The sequence below is a fragment of the Empidonax traillii genome, unplaced genomic scaffold (assembly GCF_003031625.1).
Source record: "Empidonax traillii isolate 1590-97213 ecotype Southwest subspecies unplaced genomic scaffold, ASM303162v1 scaffold54:size2178333, whole genome shotgun sequence".
Lineage (NCBI taxonomy): Eukaryota > Metazoa > Chordata > Aves > Passeriformes > Tyrannidae > Empidonax > Empidonax traillii.
Window position 1 is genome coordinate 911,085 of NW_020955247.1, and position 23,456 is coordinate 934,540.

The following is a 23,456-nucleotide window of genomic DNA, read 5'->3' on the forward strand; positions in this document are numbered from 1 at the left end:
CATCGCCGGCCTCTGCCCGGGGCCGGAGCGAGAGCGGGGCAGGCGGCTGGCAGGGATGTCTGCATCTCATGGGAAGCGTCCTGCGCCGCCTGAGACGCAGGAGGGGTCAGGAAACCCGCCCGCCCGCGGGCCGGGTGCGCTGGCCCCGCACCATTCTCCCTCTCCGGCTGCTTTTGCCGGCTGCCAGTGGGGAAGGAGCGAAGCGGAGGAAGGAAATAAAATTTGCCAAGTGCTGCCCCTGAGTTAAAGGGTGCGCTGGACCGTTCCTGTGCCGTGGGAGAATGGCGTGCTGGCAGTCTGCAAAACTAAAGTTAGCAACCCAGGGGACGCCTTACTTGGGCAGCTGTGTCCTTTTCCTGCTCCCCGCCTCAATCCTCCCTCCCCGCAGCAGGCAACCTGAGAAAATGCCTTGCCCCATCACGCCCTGGTGACTAGTACAAGCACATCTGACATTTTTGCTCCGTTTATCAGGGAACAGTCTGGTCTTGCATGTTTTCGATATGGGCAAGTCTTGAAGTGAATTCCAGTGAGATTTAATTTCTTTCTCTGTATTCAGGAAAACCAACCTGGGTTGGTCATTCCCTGGGTGTCATTCCCTCAATCCTGTCTGTTTTTCCAGGAAAGGAATTTACAACAGCACTTGTTTGAAACCATCATGAACCAAGAGTCTGAAATGAAGACACTCCAGAATATTTGTCCTTTGCTTATCGAGTGTATTAGATGAAAATGGTAAAAAAGATACAAAATGAGTTTTCAGCAACAGGGAGCATTTTTTAAATCGCACATAGAATCAAAGGAAAGGTAATGAAAAATTGATTTAGCGCTCATCACCAGAATTAATTTTATCTGTGGGTCTGATTCAACAGCACAGCATTAATGCCAACAGGACAGTGCACAGAAGCATTCAAGGGAACTTCATTTTAATACCATGTCATAAAGTACAACCATGATTACAGCTACCACTGCAGAACAGTTTGCTTTAGTTTCATAAAGTTTCATGTTTCTATGGAAATAAAAAAGTCAGAGTTTTTATGCATCATTCACACTTGTCCCATTTGTATTTAATAAGCAAGAACTATTTACCTCAGCATAAAGTACAATCAGTTCCTGCTGCAACAGCCTTATGATTCAAGAGAAGACAGAAATAGAAAGGAAAGAAACAATGAATAACAACAAAAAATGTTTTCTTTGATGTTTAACCTTTCCCTGGGTTTCTACCTAGTCCAGCTGCCTCACTTTTAGGGGCTGTCTTTAGGTGCAATGTGTTATATTTGATTCCTCAAATGAGCCAAAATTTTTGGGATGGCCTGGAAAATAATTTGTGTGGAAATTGTAAAGTACTTCCTTTATTACCTTTTTTTTAAAGTGTCTGGATAACAAATAGACTGCAAGGGGAAAAAAGAGACAAAAGCACCATAATATACATAATCCTATTTTATTATCAGTTTTATATAAAGGAGTTAATATGGTTTTTCATACTTTTGACATAGTCATCTGATCATTTAAAAGCTATGTATAGCATGCATTTCTGAAGTATTCTTTTTCTACAGGAAAGTTTACAAGAAATGTCAAAGGTATTGTACAGTTGATCTTCATGGAATATAACTTTCCAAGTAGAAGAGAAATATCTGTATATTTTTAAAATAATTTCTTATGTGATTAATTTTGTCATCTTGCTTCTTGGAGGATCTGAAAGGTTTGTTTTCTTTGTCAAAACACAGGGAGGACAGAGAGAATAATGCACTAATGATTCAAACAGAGTTCTCAGACTGTCAAAACTGTCCTTCTGTCAACACATTCTCCTTTGGATACTAGCTTTTAATGACTGGTAGGCAGGTAAAAGTGAAGAAAAATACAAATCAAGAATTTGAAATGAAAGTTGCCTATCTTCTCCAGAGCTATGCAGCAAATCCATCTCTGGGAAGGCATTACAAGGTAGCATCAAGCTGAACTTGCTTAAGACCAGCTGGGGCATGAGTCTACTGCACCTCACAGTACAGCATGGATATCCAGCTGCCATGGATATCCAGTGGATAGCTAAAAAACACAAGGAGGCTGGGGCTCGGGCTGGCAATTATCACCAAATGATGCTGAACATTGAACATGCTTCTGCTGACTTTCCTTCTCAAACTTTCACTGAAACCAGTCAATTCTTCTAATGCTTATTTGTGTAAGGAAACAAAGCACTGTTTCTCTGAGTTTTCTGATGAAAGAACAGTGACAGAGTAGTTATATGAATCTGACAGCCTTGGTACATCCCATCAGCTGTGTCCCTCCTCCCAGCTCTGTGCTCAATGCTGTACCAAGGTGTCCCTTTTGTCACTTTCTCATGGCACTGAATGCTAGAGATGTTGTGGCTCTGTTACTCTGAGTATCTACCAGGAAAAAACTAAACCCTCTTTGATAGTTAACATGTAATCTATATAATTGTGCTCTAGAGCTTTTACTTTTCAGTGGATCCTGGTTTTACAATAAGTCCTGTGCGTGGAGGGGGAGGGAGGGAATTTGGAATAATAAATAAGCATGAGTTACCGTGTATGAATAATTATCTGAGATATGATCTTTAACAGTATTCAGGAAAACCATCCTTTTCCAGCTTGCATTATGCTGCTGAGATGCTGCTGCTACCTGATACTACTTCTTGTCCATCTTGACTAAAAAGGTAGTATTTGATTTCAAAATAGCACATTTTTTATTTTAAATGGAATATAAAAAAATTGATTTTAAGCCCTAATTGCATACATGTCAAATAACATGTCACGTTTAAAGGCTGTCGTGGGAGCCAACCAGTGTAATTGTATATGGACAGTGTTATCTAATTTACCCTGCTTTGTATGATTTACTGGTATGTTTTGCTGTGGGTTGCATTATTTAGTTGTTTGATAATCTCTTTTCTTTCTGTTGTGATTTATGGTATGGTATTTCTGCTTGTTTTATACCAGTGTGTTATTTTGTCAATCAAAATCTCTTTGTGCAACAGCAATATACAAAAAAGATAGTGGAGAACAACCCATATAGTGTATCTAATGCTTGCTCTAAGCAGATTATTTATGGCAAAATATATCAGAGGAACCAATTTGCAAAGCAATGGTTGGTTATACATAAAGAACAAATGCTGCAATCAGCACTCTCTGGGTTTGCTTGTGTATGTTTTGTGGACTTGTACAGTTGTCTCAATGATTAATGGGGACAAAATGAAAACTCTTTTTTCACTCTTGAGGCTTTGTACTTTTCCCTTCTCTCTCCTGATGGTGGAGTCATATCCTCTGTCTTTGGTACATCACATCTGCTCCCCACCTTCCTAGCCTTTTCTGGGACCAGGCACAGAAACAGCACAGGGCCTGGCTATTGCCTTTCCCGCTATGCAGGCTGCTGCTGAAGGATGGGGAGGTACAGAGGTTGTTGTCTGATTTGTTGGCTATGTGCCCCTGAGTCACAACTGATGAACAAAAAGGGGGTGGAATATATCCTAAGCATGCAAGGCTGTGTGTTCATGGATTTATGTAGGCGTACCAAAGACAAGATGGAGAAAACACATTTACTGCGGTCCTTAATATCTCCTAATGAGATGAGAATGTCATTAGTTCATTTGTTTGCTTTCTCCATAATTATCAAACTCTTCAGTTCATAATACATAGTTTTATGTATTATGATCATTTACTGAGTTCTTTATTTATGAGAAGCAACATGCAAGAATTTGCTGAAATGAAATAAAATAAAATATGACCTCTCCAGAAAACACAGCAATGGAGTACCAGCAATGCCAATATTAACATACAAAATAAAAAGAACAATCTGTAAGTGCATCCCTAATGCTTAAAAGAAAATTTCATCTAGAGTGTTTTCCATTTTATTAGAACCAATTCTGCTAAGGCAGGCACTTTTTCAGATAATCAACTTGAGTACCAAGCAGTTGAATCATGATGTATAGTAAATGCAATTAGCTCTCTTAGATCACTACAGAGGGAATAAACACAGTGTTAAATGGGTACTGTTCAGTTTTGGATCTGTATGAATTTATGATAGCAAAAATCAAACGGTCTTCTGTAGACTCAAATTCACCTATGACATTAACTCACCAGCTTAAGCATTAAATCTCTGACTATGACCTCAGTTATTTACTATACACGATTCAGATGTCAGCATAGTATAATCAGGACTTCAGATGGTTATAAAGAAAACAAAAATAAATAATTTCTATCAACAAACAGCAAACACGTGTGTCTGAAGTAACTTGGGAATCTGGAGCGTTTTGTTAATTTTAAAGGGATTTGGAGGGAATGTAAAAGAGTGCAATATTGCATGAGGTGTACTTGTACCTTTAATACATCTCACATATTAGTCATGGAGAAAAAGTGAAACTATTTTTAGGAAGAAACCTTGCCAGAGAAAAGGGAGCATGAGAAAGTGCAGTTCCCACTCCAGCTGCGAACTGGTATTTCCGGGTTAAGTGACCAGAAGCCTTTATGGCCCTTCTCAGAATTACAGGTTTACATGCTTTCTTTCTCTGTCTTTATCTCTGCATTCACAGGCTCAGTGGATGCTAGGTGTTTAACCAAAAGATGGCAATTTATTCACTTGAAACAAGAAAACATACCAGGTCTGAATGACTTTAAAATTTATAACATAAACAAAAGCAAGACAGGAAAGCAATTAATGTAATTCTTTAGCATCAAAGCTGCTGCTGAGAGAAATTCAAGAGTATCCTTATTTTAATAAAATATCTAGAAAGACAAAGAGCACTTTTAAGGAGATAACTGTTCTGGTTTAGGCGGGGGAAATAAACAGGTACAGTATTTTGTTATCTTTCCAACAAAATGCAAAAATTCAAAAAATTAACTGTGGAGGCCATGTTCAGAGTGTATATAAACCAAAGGCTTTCCTTTAATCCTTTACTAATCCCTTACTTATCTCTCTTACTGTACATGCATTGTTAGCAAAGACACAAACAGAGCAAAAACAGGCAGGCACTCTAAAGAAGTTAAATTCCAATATTTCAAGTGCAAAATGCAGAATACCCACCACTGAAAAGTCTTCGTACTGACCATGGCATTATTAAATTGTAAGATTTGTAAAACATTCTCACAGTAGTTAGCAGCTCATATGTTTCTGAATTATTGAACCACTTCTTATTTTTTTATTATGATAGATACAAGAGATTTGTAAAGATAATGGAATAATCACCTTTGAATTATACCAGTGTACTAAATTCTCATTATAATTTAGGAATAAATAACAGGAATGTAATTCAACTTTTATATTTTTATGTGTATTTTATGAGAGAAATTAATTTTAAATATTTATCTTTTGTTTGAAAAATACTTCTAGTAGAAGAAGTTGGTCCCTAAGTGATATTCCAGTCCTTTTATAAAATTTAGTTCAAGATGAAGGTTGCTGGAAATAATATAAATTATTGACAACGAATGCAGTGCTTATATCTGAAAAACAGACTATTCTTGGTGACAATGAATTTGGCATTTGAATGTTCCAGAGACCTGCAAGATTTTCTTAAAGGATACAGTGCAACTGGAATTATCAATCTGCTGTGTTTCAGACAATTTGAAAGAGATATGTCTACAAAACTAAAGGACAAATTTGTTTAGCTTAAACCTGGGATTTGTTTTGTTTTATGAATTACTTCAATCATCTTGATTTTAAAATTAAAGGGAAAAATCTTTGCAGCTGTGACTTATATACTCAAGTGTTGTTAATTCCACATCCTTTACTTCATATTTTAATGGGTAAAAGGATCATCAAGTCATGGAGTACAGAGGTGTCTGTGGCTATATTATTTAATGTTAGATATTTTTCTGAAAACTGTACACCACTGTTCATTCTGTGTATGATAGTGTTGCTGTAGGAGTATGAAGCAAAGTTACAGACAAAATAAACAAACAAAAAAAGCAAACAAAAAACCCCAACCAAAACAACCACAGCTCTTTAGAGACTGGATAAATAGTAAGAAGCATGTTTAATACAACTAATTTACAGATGAATGTGGTGCCAACCTAGAATACATTAACAAGGTAAGGCTGCAGGGTCTCTAGGTAAGATAATATATTGCTTTCATTAAAAAGCAATCTGCATGGACCATATCCACTAACACTGGAAACTCTGCAGCTGTCACCTTTATCAGGGGAACAAGAGCAAGCCACTACATTTTAATCACTGGAGTTTGTCAGGAACGAAAAACAGCCAGCTTCCCACAAATCAACAGACATGTATCCTGATAAGGAGAGTGAATTGGAAAAGGACAGCTACACCCCACACTACACCACCTATTCTGGAGTGATCAAAGCACTGTAATTGTAGCAGATAAATCTACTGAATTAGGCTCTGGGATGAAACCCCCATCTTTTTACAAAACAAACTGCATGTTTACTTGAGTCATCTGTGACATATTGCACTTTTTAGTTTGAGTATTCCCAGTAGTTGTCAGAAAGACAACAGGAAAGAAAAATAGGGATACTTGTTTCCAAAATCCGGTGACATCTTTTCCAAAATCTCTTTCCTGATCTTTACACAATAATTTATATATGCACTTCTGTTACTGAGGTATTCTTTTGCATAGCTCAGCCAATAAAAGTAAACTTTTGTTTGTTAATACTTGTAGCCTTTGAATTTGTCATATCTGATATGCATGAGAGCGAACACTATTTTTCTATGGTAGATAATTATTCTTCAAAGAGAAAGTACTAATAAAAAAAAAAATTGAAAAGGGCAACGCTTGGGACAAGAACAACTTGAAGAATACATATGATAAGTGTAAAATTTTAACCTCTATTGCACTCATAGTTATATGACAGCTATATTACAGGCAATGATATTACATCTGACCCCTATAATGGATAATATAACAGTAATGTAATAAAAGAAGCATTTACTAAAAATTGTCATGGAAAATGATTTTGTCCAAAGGAAATAAGGAAATCTTTGCTTGTTTGTGGACAGACTGTAGCTTTTAAGGCAGGAAGGGACTGAAAGACCAGAATTTATTTTTTTTCACATGAACCAGGACAGTAAAAGAAAATTGGGGTTTTTAGGGAGAGGTATTTTCATTTTCAAGAGCTTGGGAGTAGGGATTAAAATCAGTTTAATGTGACAGAGGGGTCTTTTAAAAAGGAATAGTTCTATTAATATACATACAGATCTTGTTAGGAATGAAATATATTTGTTTCATAGGATTTACAGTTCTGAACTCCCCACTAATGTACTAAATTGGCTAAGATTAGCCTGTTTCCATGATTTGGTACAATCCTTCCTGGCAGTCTAGGTGAGAGGGCTTAGCTAGACCGTTTATTACCATTTGTACCTGCAGTTTGAGTTCTTAATCGGCAGTAAGAGGGGTGTAAACTATTAACTCAGTAGTAAGGTACCAGCACAAGTACTAATCATGACAAGTACAATGCACCACTGAGATCTGTTATTTTCTGCCCATGCTACGTCTTCTCATTTATAGTATTTCAAAACTTTCTAACATTCAGAAAATATTTTAAATAAATGAATTAAATATGAGTCATTAGAACCCTTCCAGGCCGTTTAATGAATGAGATCCATGCTCCCACTGCATATTTACACACAGTTAACAATCACCAAATATCAAAGCCCCAGATCTCAGAAATTAATTTGAGTTCATAACTAGGAAAGTTACTGTTAGACTGTCCTGAGAGCTAAGCCTCCGAGAAATCATCCTGTGGTGTATGCTCCATGAGGGCACACATCCCATCTACAGCAATTAAGAAGGCATGTCGAGGCAGACACCAGCAGATACAGACAGGCCACCACAGAGAATCAAGAAAGTGCTGAGCAGTTGTGCAGGACACACATCCAAGTCTCCATCAGAACTCCTGGACACTGGCAGTCTAATTTCCATAGGCACTCTCACAAGCCTAAGAGTTTTGTAGCTGTGTGGCTTGCTTCTTTCCCGCCATGCCCCTTTGCCAGCTTACATGATTACACTGGTGCAATAAACCAGAGTTCACAGGACTGCCCACCATATCTTTTTGCTGCTTGTAGGCCTGGCTGGCTATCCGTGAGAACAGCATGAGGTGATTACAGCACTCACATGTTAAGCAGGTAGCTGAGAAAGCCAGCCCCTGTCACTTTCTCTGTTATGGTTTTTGTTTGTGCTAAAAGCTGTGGTGTCCAGGTGTTGTCCCCAAGCACTCACACACAGAGAAAAAGTTACATGTGTGAACATTTTTCCTGCATGTTCAACTGCCCTGTAGAATGAATCCACAAACATATGATTTTCCATGTTTACATTTTTTTATTTATCTATTTGAATATCACAGTGGTTATATTTGTCTTACTGTTACAGAAATGGGGACATCAGGATCTGATGCGATGGGTGCAAGAAGCTCACTAGAGAGCAAAGATGTACCTACTTCTGTTTTCAGGCAGTTTAATTCTACAATTGATCTCAAAGTATAAAAGAAATGTTGCTAAATGTTTCTGGAAAATAGTAGGGAATTGTGTTTGCATTTTCTAAACTCTCCATGTATTTATTATGAGAGAACCCCAGGCTGGATTTTTTTGGTATGCTTGAATGTACTGGTTAACTGAAGTCCAGAAAACCAAACATGAAATCCATTTATTCTAATGTTTCACCTCTCATAATCATTTGTTTTTATCTCTTCTGCATTTCAACAGCCCATCCAAAGGTAAAATAATATCCAGAATGGCATGAGAATCAGACATTTCTTTTTGGTTATCATTTGCTTCTGGAATAAAAATTTGGGCAATTCATCATTTGGAGAGCTACTGAAATAAAATCACCAACATTCTGTCAACACCATCAAGAAAGCCCCATTGTCTCTCTGTTTTCTTGTACTTTACAAGTGAAGATCTGAGTATTTCATGTTGATTGCTTGATTGGCTGCATTGGGACTCTTTAAAAATACTAAAAAATCAACAGTCTGGTACAAATCAAACACAGGCTTCTATCAATCATGAGCCTGGGATATTATCTGAGATTTTTACCCAGAAACATGTCATTAAAAGTTGCAGAAATTAATTGGTGCCATTGGCTGTAATGGCCTTTCCTGACACAGTTTCTCAAATGTAAAAAAAATTATGGATAAGGCAAATTCCTCATGGGATTTCTATAGATGTCTGCTTTGTTCTGTTATTGTTTATTGCAAATGTTATTACTGTGATCTATTGCCCCATCATGCTTTGTCTATATTGCTTATACCATTTTGCAGCTTGCAATACAACTGAGGGTTTCTGTCACTGACCAAGATAGCATTTATTTTTAAACTCTATGTTTTATATATTCCTATAGTGATCTCTAGGTGTTAATTTTGTGTGTTTAAAATTTCATACTCAAACAGATCTTGTTCTGATTGATTAAATGTTGCCAATGATCTGCCTAGAACTATGGTGAATGTTCTCTCAGTATGTGCATCTTCTGTTAGTTTAATTGCTGTACAAAGCTGCAGAAGTTACTACTTTATTAGAACTGTTCCTTTTTGCTTATCTACGAAGCAGGTCTGTTACACAACAGTTTTCAATCCCTTCCTTTTAAAGTTATTACTTATAAGACTATCCTCTTAATTGCAAGTTAGCTTATCCTGAGAGCTAACCTTCCAGAAAGGTAAATATTTTAGAAGCAGAAAACTAAGAAATGCAGCCTATGCCTTACAGCACTACAAAAATAGTAGTAAATGAGTTCTCCAAAATTAGGTTTGAGATTCACAAGAGATTTCATATTTAACACCAGCAGGTCATCTTAATATCATCACTGAAGTCAGACTATGCAATTATCCTGCATGTCATTTTCCATACTAGGGCTTGAACATTCTGCTTATAGGCATTTGGGATTTTAAGTCTATCATAAAACAAACAAACAAACAAACAAACAAACCACACCAAAACCAGCAAGAAACAAAACAACCCACAACAGCAACAATTTGCTGTGAATTAAACTTTAAAGTATATTTTTCTTCATTAAACCTCCTCAGAATATTCTCTGTATAATTTATTGGCCCTTTAGGTTAACCTGTTCAGTTTCCTGTAAAATGCAATAGGTTGTGTGTGATATGCTCTGGAAATATAACCAAAACCTAGCAAACATGGGCAAAGAGGAAAACTTACATTACAATCTCAGCAAAATAGGGGTGTTTCTTTTTTCTCCCTAGGCTTCAGGCTTATTATCTACATGTGGGAAATAGTGCAAAAGGATCAACATTCTTAACTACCCGACCAGCCTTTATTCTCTAAAACAGTGATGTTTAGCCTGTCATCGTTCCGTTTTAATCGGTTTCTGCTGCACACACTAATAGTCCGTCTTCTGCCCATACATTTTGATTCTGCCTGGTGCTACAATGTCACTGCTCTGTCTAGTTCTGGTAGTGTGGTGTGCAGCCTCCAAACACATGCTTTATCTCTTTGTCACTGTCAATTTGGTTTTGATTGGATAGTTTCAGAGCTGTGCTTCAGTATTTGAATTGATTATCCTATGCTAAAGTTGTGAATCCTTGCAGAGCCCCAACAAGATTTCATTGAAAACAGAAACAATGGGCTGTGCAATCTCAAGGGATCAGTAACAGAAACACAGTTTTTGTGGTGTGCCTTCACTTGCCACTGACAGTCTTTTTCTAGAATAGGTCTTTGGTGGCCTGTTTGACATGACATTGTAATTGCAACCTGATGGCAACAGTCAAATATCCCTACAGCAAAACTAGGACCACTGTTATTTAGACTTTTGGTGTCACTCTCAGGAAAATAAAGTCTGCATTTTAATAACTCTACAGGTTGTTAATATAGCCTTTCTCACAAAGGCAGTTCCCGCAGGGCAGCATTGTTAAACTGGAGAGGTTGACAAGTCACATTCTGTGAATCTCAGATCAATGGGAAAGGATTTCTCTACCCCTTCTGGTGATTTCCAAGTCCATCACTTTACCATCTTCCTTTCTTCATGTTTATAGTTTCAACCTCATCTCTCCGCTGTGGGTCAGACATCCCATATAATTTTATGGCCCTCACTGGGGAACTGCTGAGAACAGCTGTATGTTTGGTGTCACATAGGATCTTCAAGAGACCACATCAAAGGAGTCTGAGCTGGAGCTCCCAGTGTCATTGTTCCCATCTGGAATTATGATTTTTAGGACCACAAACACCACTGTCCATTTAGATAGGTGGCACAACTTGTAGCACAACATCCTTTACCATTAAGTTGCCAGGGTGCATGATATTTCTATGCTATCTGGAAGTTAAAGCAGTGCTTAAGAAAAGAGGTCTTGCCTGTTCTTATCTGATCATCTTCCAACTCCTTATGTTTTTTCAGGTACTCACTATGACTATGATGCTGAAACCATTCATCAAAAGTGTGACACAGTATGTCAAGTAATATGACATTTCCAGCAAGAGCTGTAAGTAGGTAGACACTTCTTTCAAATCAACTAAAGTAACAATTCATCATACAGTTGAAATCATTATTTTGTAAAGTTGTGATCTATTCTTAAATATCTCACAAAAAGGCTACATTTGCCAGATTGTTTTCAACACTCAGTTCAGTCCTCTGTAATTCACACCTAGAAAGCTAAAATGCTGTCTGAGGTCTCATAATCACTATTTGACTTTGTACTGAAAATAGAAATGAACAGCATGTCAAGTGCCTTCTTGTATTTGTTAAATTTTGCTGTAGGAGGAATGCTTGGACAGTATTTTGTTTCTTCTTTCTCATTCAGATAAACTTGTACCAAGGTACTCAGAAGCAGTACGAAAGTTTCTGGGTGCCCACGTGAACTACCTATACCTAGTACCAAGCGTACTCCCTTGGCAGACAACTACCAAGATGAGATCCTGAGGACATGTGAGGAGTAATCCAGAGAGGGTGGACAGCTGTCTGCTACAGTATTTCTTCTGTGCTGTATTACTTTCCTGTGCCTTACAAGGTAAGGAGACAGGATGCCCTTACCTCTCTTTCCCCCAGGAGCTGATCAAAGGATGTATGAGATGGATGCAAGGACACCAGCTTGCTGGAGCTCAGCTGTTTGCTCCACTTTCCACCAGCTTTCAGTAACAGCAACCAGCAGGTCTCAGACTGGTATTTCCTAATTATACTCTATGTATTGCTCTTCTGACAGTCATCCTTACAAAGAAGAGCTATAAAAATCAGCTTGTCAATGTGCTCTGGGAGTGGAGTTAGATTTTCTTGGAGAATATTGTTCTGATTTATTGAACCTGCTGATCACTTGACAAAGTTAACAGAGAGAAACATTTCTTTTATCCTGTCATCCATGTAGCCAGGCTATGAGCCTCTGTGTAAAGGCTCTGTGAGACACACAAAAAAGGGCTGTTGTACTTCCACTAGTATTGAAGTGATGCGGAGAGAACCTGCTTCTAATTTCTCTCTGATGTAATTATACTGTTCCCAGAGTGTAGTTAGGTCCTTTTCAAGCCCTGAAACAACAGAATCCAGACCAGATCAGCTGTTTCTCAGAAATGAGCATGGGTTTGATCCTTAGTTTGTGTAGACTGGCACAGCTGCAAGTTGCTTTAGTAAGGAACTATGGCAATTTAAAACATTTCAGAGGCTGGCTCACCAAGCAGAGCAATGAAAAAAGAGACATGGAGCATTAAAAATATGTTGATAATACTGTCTGATATAAATACATACATATATATATATACATACGCACACACACATATACTCTGCGGTCTTGTCTTTAATCTTTAAAATTTACATAATTTGCTGACCGTGATACAGAATATTAAATGTTTTTGATATATTTGCAAAGGTCAGGCACAAAGTCATGCTCCTTTAGAGGTCTTTTGGCTGTTTATGCTTTTTTGATGTTTGTACCATCACACAGACCTGATAAGTAGATGAATGACCATGATAAATGTGCGTAATGAGAAAGTGATAAGAATTGTAGCATCTGACATGAGTTATGTCTCTGTTGTCCAGAAATGGAGATGCTCTACTTTTATCTTTACTTTCTAATTTCTTAATTAGGAAAAAAAGCATATTTTCCACCCACTACATAAATATTTGGCAAGGATGCTGTCTAATAACAAGGTATCTCAGCCAATAACCTTATTATAGATGTTGCTGTACTTTTTTTACTTAATAATGTCTCTCCTCCCTGTAAAGCATGAGCAACAGGATGAAGGTTTATACAGTGATATATAACAAAAATTTATAGACATAAAATCTGATGGGATTCTGATGATTAGGAGGAAAAAATAAAAGAATGATTAGGGCCCAATCCAGCAAGAATTTGAAAATACATGCTCATTTTCTCACATATATGGTCTCAGTTGCTGGGGTTAGTTTTATGAGTAATGACACACACATGTATTTTGAAAAAACCTAGCTATTGAGATCAGATTCTAATCTGAGATGCCCAGAAAGTCTGGATCCTGGAGACCTTATAAGGGCAAAATTCCCTCTAATGAGATTAGGGCTTTTGCTTTAGAAAAACAACTAAAATGTAGCCATTGAAATAGTCCTCTAAAATTGAGCCACTGTGTATTGTTGGAGAATTAGAGCTGTGGATTTTTTAAGCGAGTGTAGTCTGCAATAAGGGACTTAACTTAGCAGAAATTAAATAAGTGGTCTGAATTAATTTATACCAGGAACACTTTCAACCCAGTGATTGTTTATTGACTTATTCCTCTACTCTGCAAAGATTCACACATTTGCATGCTTTTTGATGCCATACACTTCCACTGAAAAAGGATATACATTTGTGGAACAGAGCTTAATGGACTGAACCTACTTCTCCCAAAGTGAGTGGCAAAACTGTTCACTTGAGTGAGAGGAAGATAAGATTAAGAGCAGTAAAGCTATACCAAGTTAAAAAATACTGCATGATGTGAGCAGAAAAATTATACTGGCTTCAAAAGCATAGAGAGAGAAATTGAAATTAATCTCTTTTGATCATATACTGCACAGCTATTGTAATATAATATTTTATTCTGCATTTAATTATTTGCATTACTTCTCTGTAATAATATGAATTACTTACATTTAAGAGCTACCTAGGAAACTGCAAAAGCATATAATGCATACGTTTTTGTTTTACTTGCATCAAAATGAAAAGTTATAAAAAATCAGCAATGCTATGTGTAACAAAGAGTAGAGAAACATTTTGTGGAGGGTGTTTATTTAGATTTTCTTAGTTTCCTTTCAAGCCAAGATTTGTTTACTAGAGGCATTACAATTTAGTGAGACAAATTAGGCTAAACTTTTTATCTCTGGTGGTTTGCACATGCACTGATTAAACTAGTATTTCTTCTAAAGATTGCCTAGGAAGATAAATGAACAAGAGGAGCAATTAGAGTAAGGAAAAACTAAAGATTGGCTGACATGATTTAAGTTTACCTCTAAGGCAGTTTGTCATTTTGTCTCTATAATCTCTATCAGAATTGACTAAAACCGTAAACATAAATCATTATACTAATTTATTTCACCAAACTGTGGTCTGGGAGAAGAAGATTTCATTTTTTTTAACAGACTTTGGGGGATTCAAGCATTTTCAGAACTTTTTAATGTATTATAAAAACAAGCCAGACTAAAGAACCATTGATTAGTATTTCAGTTTCTTTAAAATCTGATTTTTTTGGTATTATGCCAAGAAATGTTCCTATTACTATTGCTAAAGTATCTATTAAGAATTCAGAATAGATGGGCATGGATTTGGTTTTTTAAGTGACTATATAAAGCTTAATGCCTGACAAAACATAGTGCAAGGCCATCAGTTCATGCTTCACACTAGACGAGTTAATAAGCAGCCTTCTCTCCTGAGATGCATCAGAACGAAGTCTGTAGGACCATGGAATACCTTTGTGTGAGGAAAGCCAGCAGATATCTGAGGACATCCTGCAGTATAAATCTCCATGGGCTGTCACAAGACCTGTTATAAACTCTCCAAAAATAGAGCCCTGTATATCTTCATTAGGAACTGTGCTAACAACACTGTCCAACTGCAATTTTATTCAGATGGCACGGTAAAGCAAGGATTACATTATGTTGCTCTTCTCAAGTGAAATATTCCTTATCAGTTATTTTAAGGAATGGATATTCCAATGCTATTTAGACATTTATGTCCTGCTGACTTGCCTGTTTGTGAGTGGTGTCATTCTGTTCAGTGGAGCTGCTTGTATGGGGGGTGACAACCCTACCGAAACCAAAGCAAATGAAAGGTCCCTTCTGAAAGCTAGACGAAATGAAATTGAGGAGAGGGAACATGTCTACAGGTCTTAGAGGACAGTCTGCAGCTAAGTCCAGTTAAGCATATTCTAAATATTTTGAAAACATTTCTAAACCTGGGCTAGGGGTGGCACTTTCCCACTAAATCCTAATTTAAAAATAGCTTATTTCAGGATGACCAGAACTTCAGGAGTCTGATTTCCTATGGGTATGTACCTCCTGGTTGATTTACTTAGTAGTTCAAGAAGCAAAGTGTCTGGCATAGCCATCACCTTTGTCAGATTATTTATAGTCTTTATGCCCTGTCTTGACATCTGTTTTCATGAAACCCTAAGGAGTTTAACTCCCTTTCAGACCACCTGCCCTGCATCTCCCATAACTCTGTGTAATCAAGGGTTCAAATACTGTTATGAGGGACTACAGATGAACCTGATATATTTATAGGGCATGATTCCATAAGATGTAGGAAAAGCCAAATGACTAAACCTCCATTCTTTCTTGAACATGTATTTCTAGACCAGAGTTTTTGCTAATTAAGTTGTATGAACAACTCGGAACACAAACAAAAACCTTTGGCTCAGTCAAATATCCATAGAATACTATAGCACCACAGGAGTTCTTATAATTTTTTTTCAATTTGATCTTCAAATACTGTTTCTTAAAAACCATGCTTCAAGGGGGTAGGTGAGTTTCTTCACACACACACACACACACACACAAACAGACTGCTGTGATAGCTGAGACTGCCTATTAGGGCTGGAACAGTAATTTCCCTAATTAATGGCAATGTGTGGGAACAAGAAACCACTCATGCCCAAAAATTTCAAAGACTTCTAAACTTCTTTGAAATTTTTCTAAATTTAAGATAAGCATTAATGATGTAATGAACCAAGATTAGCACCATTGCTGGCTTGGCCCTAAAGAAAAAGATGTAATTGCAAGGAGCAGATATTTCAGAACTCTCTATGCACGTCAATTAGGTTGAGCTAAAGCCAGTAAAATTCCTTCTTAGCTATGAACTCATTCAGCAGAGGGAAAAGAGGCAAATAGTGCAGTCTTCTGCCTGAAAGGCACGTTGAGAAAACTCTCATCCCAGCTTTGAACTCCAGAGGGCAATAGTCCACAGCACGACGGGTATGTAGGTGTTCATTAAAAAAAAAAAAAAAAAAAAAAAAAAAAAAAAAAAAAAAAAAAAAAAAAAAAAAAAAAAAAAAAAAAAAAAAAAAAAAAAAAAAAAAAAAAAAAAAAAAAAAAAAAAAAAAAAAAAAAAAAAAAAAAAGGAATTTCCAATTGCTGTCTTGATACTTCCAGCAGGAACATACAGCCAGGGCTGCCAGAAGACCAGCTGGTAATAGACAATGGGTCTATTTTGAAAAAAAAAAAAAAAAAAGTACTGAAAAGAGTCTGAAAAGAGTTAAATGTGAGTTCAGTGGCAGGCTAGAGGACGAGCAGAATAGAATATAAGTGAGGAGAAGATAGGTTGTGAGGCCAGAAAGGTCGTGTAATTTGGATAAATCTTCATGGGTGTTTACTAACAGCTTTAAGGTAAGTTAGGCAAGGGTATAAAAACTTATGACCATTCTGATTTTAGTTTAAAAAAAATAACACTTTTCAAATTTTAGGAAGACAGGAATTCTTGCAAGCATAATCCAAGCTGCAAACATCCTTGCACAGCTTTAATAATGCAACATATTGTTTGACTTTGAACAAGGAACAAAAATATCTATTCAATTCTTTAATATTATCATTGGTTTTTGAAAGATGCATTTAAAAGGATCTGTGTTTTTCAAGTAAATCGCTCCCACTCTGGCTGTCACTGCTAATATCAGAAAGCACTCCCAAGCTTCTCTCAGAAGGTCACTGCTGCAGTGGATCTGGCTACTACCTGGAGCCCATGAGTTGTTTTAATCCCTCACCAAGATGTTTGCCGCCCACCCTGTCCCTGCTGGCACTGTACCTCTTCTACCATTAGGCAGAGCAGGTTTCCTTGTCCTGCTCCAACCCTGAGCAGAGGTAACTTCATCTTACACTATTATAAGATTAATCAGCAATAAGATTAATAAGGATCAGCAAAGCAAAACAGGATGCAAACAAAACTTGAATAGACAGAAGGCAGAGCTGGAGGTGAGGGAAGAGGGGATGGGAAGGAAACTGAAGCTGTCTATTTGCCTGTCACTGTTTTGTGCTTCCATGAGTCATGTTTTTTGAAAAAAGACTATGCACTGTTTGATGTTACATGCTGGCACACTTCTCTCCCTGAGGTCAAGGAAAAGCCACATCTGCCTGCCTAAGTTTTGCTGGGGAAGAAAAGTTTGTAGGAAGCAGTAGAAAAATAGTAAGCCACCCATCTAGTGTTCAAAGAGGTGAGAGATGAAAAATTACTTCACTATACACAGATAGTTCTAAATATATGGTTTTTTTTTAATTTTCCCCAAATTGATATTATGACCAAATGCTCCTGCTCCTGTAGCTATTTGTTTATGTCATAAAAATAATTGGCTACCTGGCTATTTCTGGGCTTTCTGGGGTTTTCCTTCCTGCACTAGTTTTCAAAGTGGACACTGTGTGTCTGCATTTTGTTGTAGTTTTACAGGGGCACCATGGGTATAAGACCTATTACCTACCCTTAACATAAATAGCATCATCACAGCTGCTCAATGAACACTTTGAGGCTGTCTGCTTCAGGTTGCGTGCAGATAAATTTGATACAAGTCCAGGTTTGGAGGTTTTTTTCCATTTAGTTGGGTTTATTTTTGCATTCTTTTAAAAACATTTAAACTTTAGTGTTTCCTTTATTGAACAATTAACTGGAGCAACATCACATTTCCTTATTAATAAGAACAAAATTTAAGATACAATTATTTACACGATACAAAGGGACATTGAGTGAGGGGATCATATCCAAGATGGAAGTAAAACTCAGATTTACATTTAACTCTTCGAGCTCAATGGGAGTTTTAATTAGAAGAAGCAAATAATCTCTCTCTGACTATTGTGTAGGTTCTGGTTTATAAATTCACAAGTCAGGCAGGGTTTATAAGAAAAGATTACAGGTTCATAATTAGCAGCTTATAGCTAAGATCCAAGCAACTTACTTTTCCAAAGTTCAATGCCGTTATTCATTAACTGATTTTGTGAAGAAGATGAAACAAAGCTGGATGGACTTTATTAAAAGATCTGATATCCTGAACATGAAAAAATCATCAGTTAAGGTAGAGATTAACGTAACAACTGTAAAACGTAACAACTATTACAACTGTAAAGTTGGCTAAAGATGAGGTGGTAGCAGTTTGCTTTTGAACAGGGAATTAAACACCTGTTCTAAGGCTACAGGTGGACTTTGTGAAAAGACACTACGGGTAGTGATATTACTTAGTAGCCTTTGCAGTCGTCCAAGGTGTAGAGTGGAGAGGAACTGTCAGCTGAAGGGGATCTGAGTGTCCTACAGGAGAAATCAAATAACAGTGAGGATTACAGTAACAGAAAAAAAAAGGAAACTTCATCATACAATAACCAGGTTCATAACGTTGGTACTGGTAAAAAACTCTGCTTCAGAGTGAGAGGCTTTGTACTTGGAAATGAGAGAGGGGGAGAAGCAGCAGTAATCATGGTTTGCAATGTAGTCCTCAGTCATGGACAAGAAGAAAAAGCAATAATGATATAATAGAACAGAAATAATGTGCAGCACATTGCACAAAAACTTGCTTAGACTTCATGAGGATGTATACAGTATAGAAAATTTTAGTGTCTTTTAAAGATAAATAAAGTCTGCAGGTGATGAGAAAGATGTTCAGATAAAATGAGTAGATTGCAAAGTTACTTTGCTCTACTCATCTCCCTTCAGTGTGTCCTTAAGGTGAAGGGAATTCCTATACTCCTTTGACTCATTCTGATGTTATAGCAGGTGACTTTTTTGTGTGAATTTGTGATTGTCATCAAGTCTATCAAAGCCCAGTTCCACTAGTATCTTCCTTCTCAATGTGGGTATGAAGTGCCTTCTTGCTTTTGCCACACTGGTTCTAATTGTTCTGCTTATAAGCTTAGAGTCTATAATGTTTCCCATGTGCCATGCTCATATCAGTTGTACAATGAACCTTGATGTTAAATTAATGTTCTTATGTTATATGAGAGGATAGCTTCAGTTTAGGAGTAGGTGTGTTGCAGATACCTTTGAATCAAAACAGAAAGTGCCAAGTTAAGAAGGTAGCACAGAAACCATATTACAGTCGTCCCATGGTGTGATCAGCATGCAGTGTACTGTGTGTGGGTTTTATTTCATGTGCAAGACATCTTTTCCATAGATTTCAAATCCTGTATAAGGTCAGATAGATTAAAAGAAAATCACACTGAAGCAGTAACTCACATGAAAATGTCTTTGCCTTACTGAGCAACTTTGGCAGTTAAATAAAAAAAACTCAAACACATAAAAGTTGCACTTCAGTTTAACTCGAATATGCAATTAAAGCTGCCCTATGTTATCAGAATTTCAATTTCTACTGATATATATAATTTGCTGATGCATGTGAAGGCAATAGTTTTGTTCCTAGAACAAGCTTTCACAGAATCACATGATATGCCAAGTAGGAAGGGACCCACAGGGATCATTGAGTCAACTCCTGGCCATGCACAGGACCATCCCTGTGCCCGAGAGTATTGTCCAAATGCCTCTTGAACTCTGTCAGGCTTGGTGCTGTGGTCTTTTGTCTATAGTGAAAACATATTTTACCCTTTAATGCCGGAAAAGCATTACTTTTCTGTAAGGGCTGATACTTTTAGAGTGTTGGTGGTAGGCCAATCATACACTGCATCTTGTGCCTTGAAAGAGCATCTCCTCTGCTGACCACAGAACTCCTGCATCTCTATCACAGCTTCCATTGTTTCCACATAGGGTCAGTGTAAAAGAATTGCAGGAAAAGTAAGAAGAGGCTGTTATTTAAGGTGTAATCAACCCCTCCTATACCAAAACCAGAAATGACCTGTGTCTATTCCTTTTGTTTGTTTTTCTAGGCATGGTTTATCAGGGTACCATACTGCACAAGTCCGCTCAAGTATATTTTATTTAAATACATCTTTCAAACTGGGAGAAAAGGTATGAGAAAAAAACACGTGATTGCTAACACGAGCTCATACAACTTTCAAAATGCGACGTGGCAGGCATCTCTTCACACTCTGGGCAAATGGCACATGGTACCAGGAGACATTAGGTTTTTAAAAGTGAAGTTAAACTGATAAATTAGACCTCATTTATTGAACAGCAGTTACAGCCAATTGCCCAGGGAGTCATTTGACACCTTTGAAGACCCTGCTAACTTAATTGGTGATAGTTTGGGGGCTGAAGGAAACATTTAAGCCTGTAGCAGCAGGACACCGTGCAGCATGAAAATGGAGAAGACAGGCATTCTCACTGACAAGGGGAGTCATATATAGATTTTTGTGTCCATTGTTTTTGCTTATTTGTGTGTGTGCTTTACTCAGTCAATCAAATATAATTGACACCACTGGGTTCTGTTGTTTTGTGGATGACAGGAGCTAATGCAAGGGAAAAAAAGCTGGGAGTAAACTTCCCTCTGAAAGGCTGTGTAAAGGTTTTTCCACTGGGCTTGTGACATTTTTTGCTCAATTGTATTAATTGATGTAGTGACAAGGCAGTTGGAAAGATGATGGATACTGATCACTACATTTTTTTTTTTTTAAGTATCAGGGCATTAACATAAACTCTGCCTTTGTGTAAGCACTAGGAATGTAGCCAGTAAAAATGTAAGATGAAGATTTAAGCACCTGCAGACCAGGTTTATAGAACTCAACAGTCACAGCTGGATATTACTAGAGACTGAGAAAAGGATGTTACTTTCGGACAGGCTTTTGCTGAGGACATCCATGTTCCTGCCTTGATTTTTCTGTTCCATTTTTTTCCCTTGCATTGGAATCTTCAAGATTTACCTTTTCCTTACACCTGTTCAAGGGGTATATTTAATTAAAATTAAGATGGTTCTTCCTTAAATATCTCCAAACTCAGGTTCGAAACCTAAGTGCCTGCCTGAGGTGGTAGAGAAGGTCAGGTTTCCACAGCTAGTCACCACAACTAGATTCTGGTTTCCAGTTCTGCACAGAACCCAAGTGTAGGTGGTCCCTGGACTCAAAGTACCATGTAGTAACTATCCTGTGCCTTGCCAAGGGAGTTCTGACAAAATCACGCATACATTTATTATTCTGCCTCAAAGCTTTCCACAGAGGACACCATAGTTCCAGTATGAAGGAGATACCCTCGTGTGCATGTGACTGAGTGCAGAGACAACAAAAGTGTGGTAACAAAGCATAGCTTTGCCTTTGAAGACAGATGCTTGATCTGAGTTAACACAGACATCAAAGTCAGTTTCTTGAAGGACATCAGCTCTGGAGTTGTTTCATTACGTAAACTGCATAATCATAATAACATTTGAGAAGATGAGAAGAGTCCTGCTCATGTGGGAACTTGTAAAATTCTGAGCGAGCAAAAACTCAGTGTCTTGAAAGAAGGCATGAAAGTTAAAAAATTCTTCTGATTAAAGAGAAACTGCTTGATGATACATTCAATTTTGATGTCAAGTTCATATAAAAATATTCGAATTCCATGAATGTCAATAAACTTTCAGTCACATCCTTGTGATTTTTAAGAATGTAAAACATATCCTCCACATTTGTGTAGAGTATGACACCAAAGGGTGATTTGCTGGGGACAACATACGCAGCAAACTGCTGAATCACATCTGGGAAGCAGTTCTTTGTATTTTAGGAATTATTCTTGTAATTTAGGAGGTACCTTCTAAAATGTGTAAAAAGCCTTTTTCTGCCACCAGAGAAAGAGTCACATAGCTGAAACTGGTGAACTGTGGATTTTTTGCAAGATGCCATGAAACTGGTGACCTGTGCTATGAAGTCCCCTGCAAGTCCATCAGTACAGGTCTGTCAAAGATGAGGACCTACACAGAAAGGATGATTTGGTCACATACAGGTGAAATAGGGTTTAGAAAAATTTCTATTATCACTAATTTTTCCCCTTTACATCACTTTCAGATAATTCAGGAAAGATTGGTGTCGCACTGGAGATGACCTTAAAATAATTTGATCATAATATATGTATCGATTTATGTTTCTGTCATGCGTTGTCTGTCATTATATGAAGTAGAAGCATGGCTTGGAATCACTGGAAAAATCTGTCAGTGAATGTTTTATTCCATTTCAGGAGGAGAATTTTAGCCTATATAGCCCTCATAGGAACAGAGAGGTAGTTATTTTCAGACATTCCTGAAATTGAAATTACTCCACAGTCTTCATACAAATAGTGTGAAACAAATGTGTAGAGGCTTCTCCCTGCAGATGTGTTGGGGTTCTTTTCCCATTAATTCTCCCAGTGTAATTATTTGCAGCATGCAAAACATTGGCAACAATGTGTGAGCTGTAGCCAACATACTTTCTGTGTTTCATTATGATATTGGAATACTCCTCTGTGCTAGGAAGATAGAATTCAGTAGACCTTGGGAACTGTGCCTCTAGAATCTGCTATGTCTTCACAGTGAAATGGATTCTATTTTCAGTCAAAACCCGAGAAAACAGAAAAGGCAATTAGTTGTATTTCTTCTTGAGGTAGTGAACTTCTTAACTTCATTATGACAATTTTTTCAGTTATTCTTGCTTGTCTGCAGGGTAATTAGTTAAGTCCATAAGAAAAATGACAAGTAGAAATTATTATACTAAAAATTGTAAGGAAGACGGAATTAATTCAAAGCAAAATGTTTCCTAAAGTATTCCATAAGCTGTCATTTGTGGAAAATGTGAAGCCATTAGGAAAGCTCACTAATGCATAGTACAGCTCATCATCATTCCATTCACTACACATTGAAAAAAATCTATGCATTGTTATTATATTTATTATTCTTCTTCATGTATACTGATTGCTTCAGAAGACATGGAAAAATATGCCATTTATTCATGGGCTTTTCAGTATGTGCTTTAGCAGTATTTCAATAATAGTGAGGAAAATAGAGGCTGCAGTGTACATATTCCAGTATAAAAAAAACCCATGTGTGATTCCTCATGGTAGTATTGAGGAATGAAGTCTCACGCTGCAGTCGGTTCCTTCATGCTTAATCATAGATGTTATAGTTTCTGATCAACAACATTTTTTTTATCACCAAACCATCATTTGCATACTCCTTGATAGTATCTCTTGGATGCATATAGTAAGTATGTCAAACCAGTGTGCAGGTGGATAATGGTGCATGCCAGATAACTACAAATCTCTTCACAATTGTAT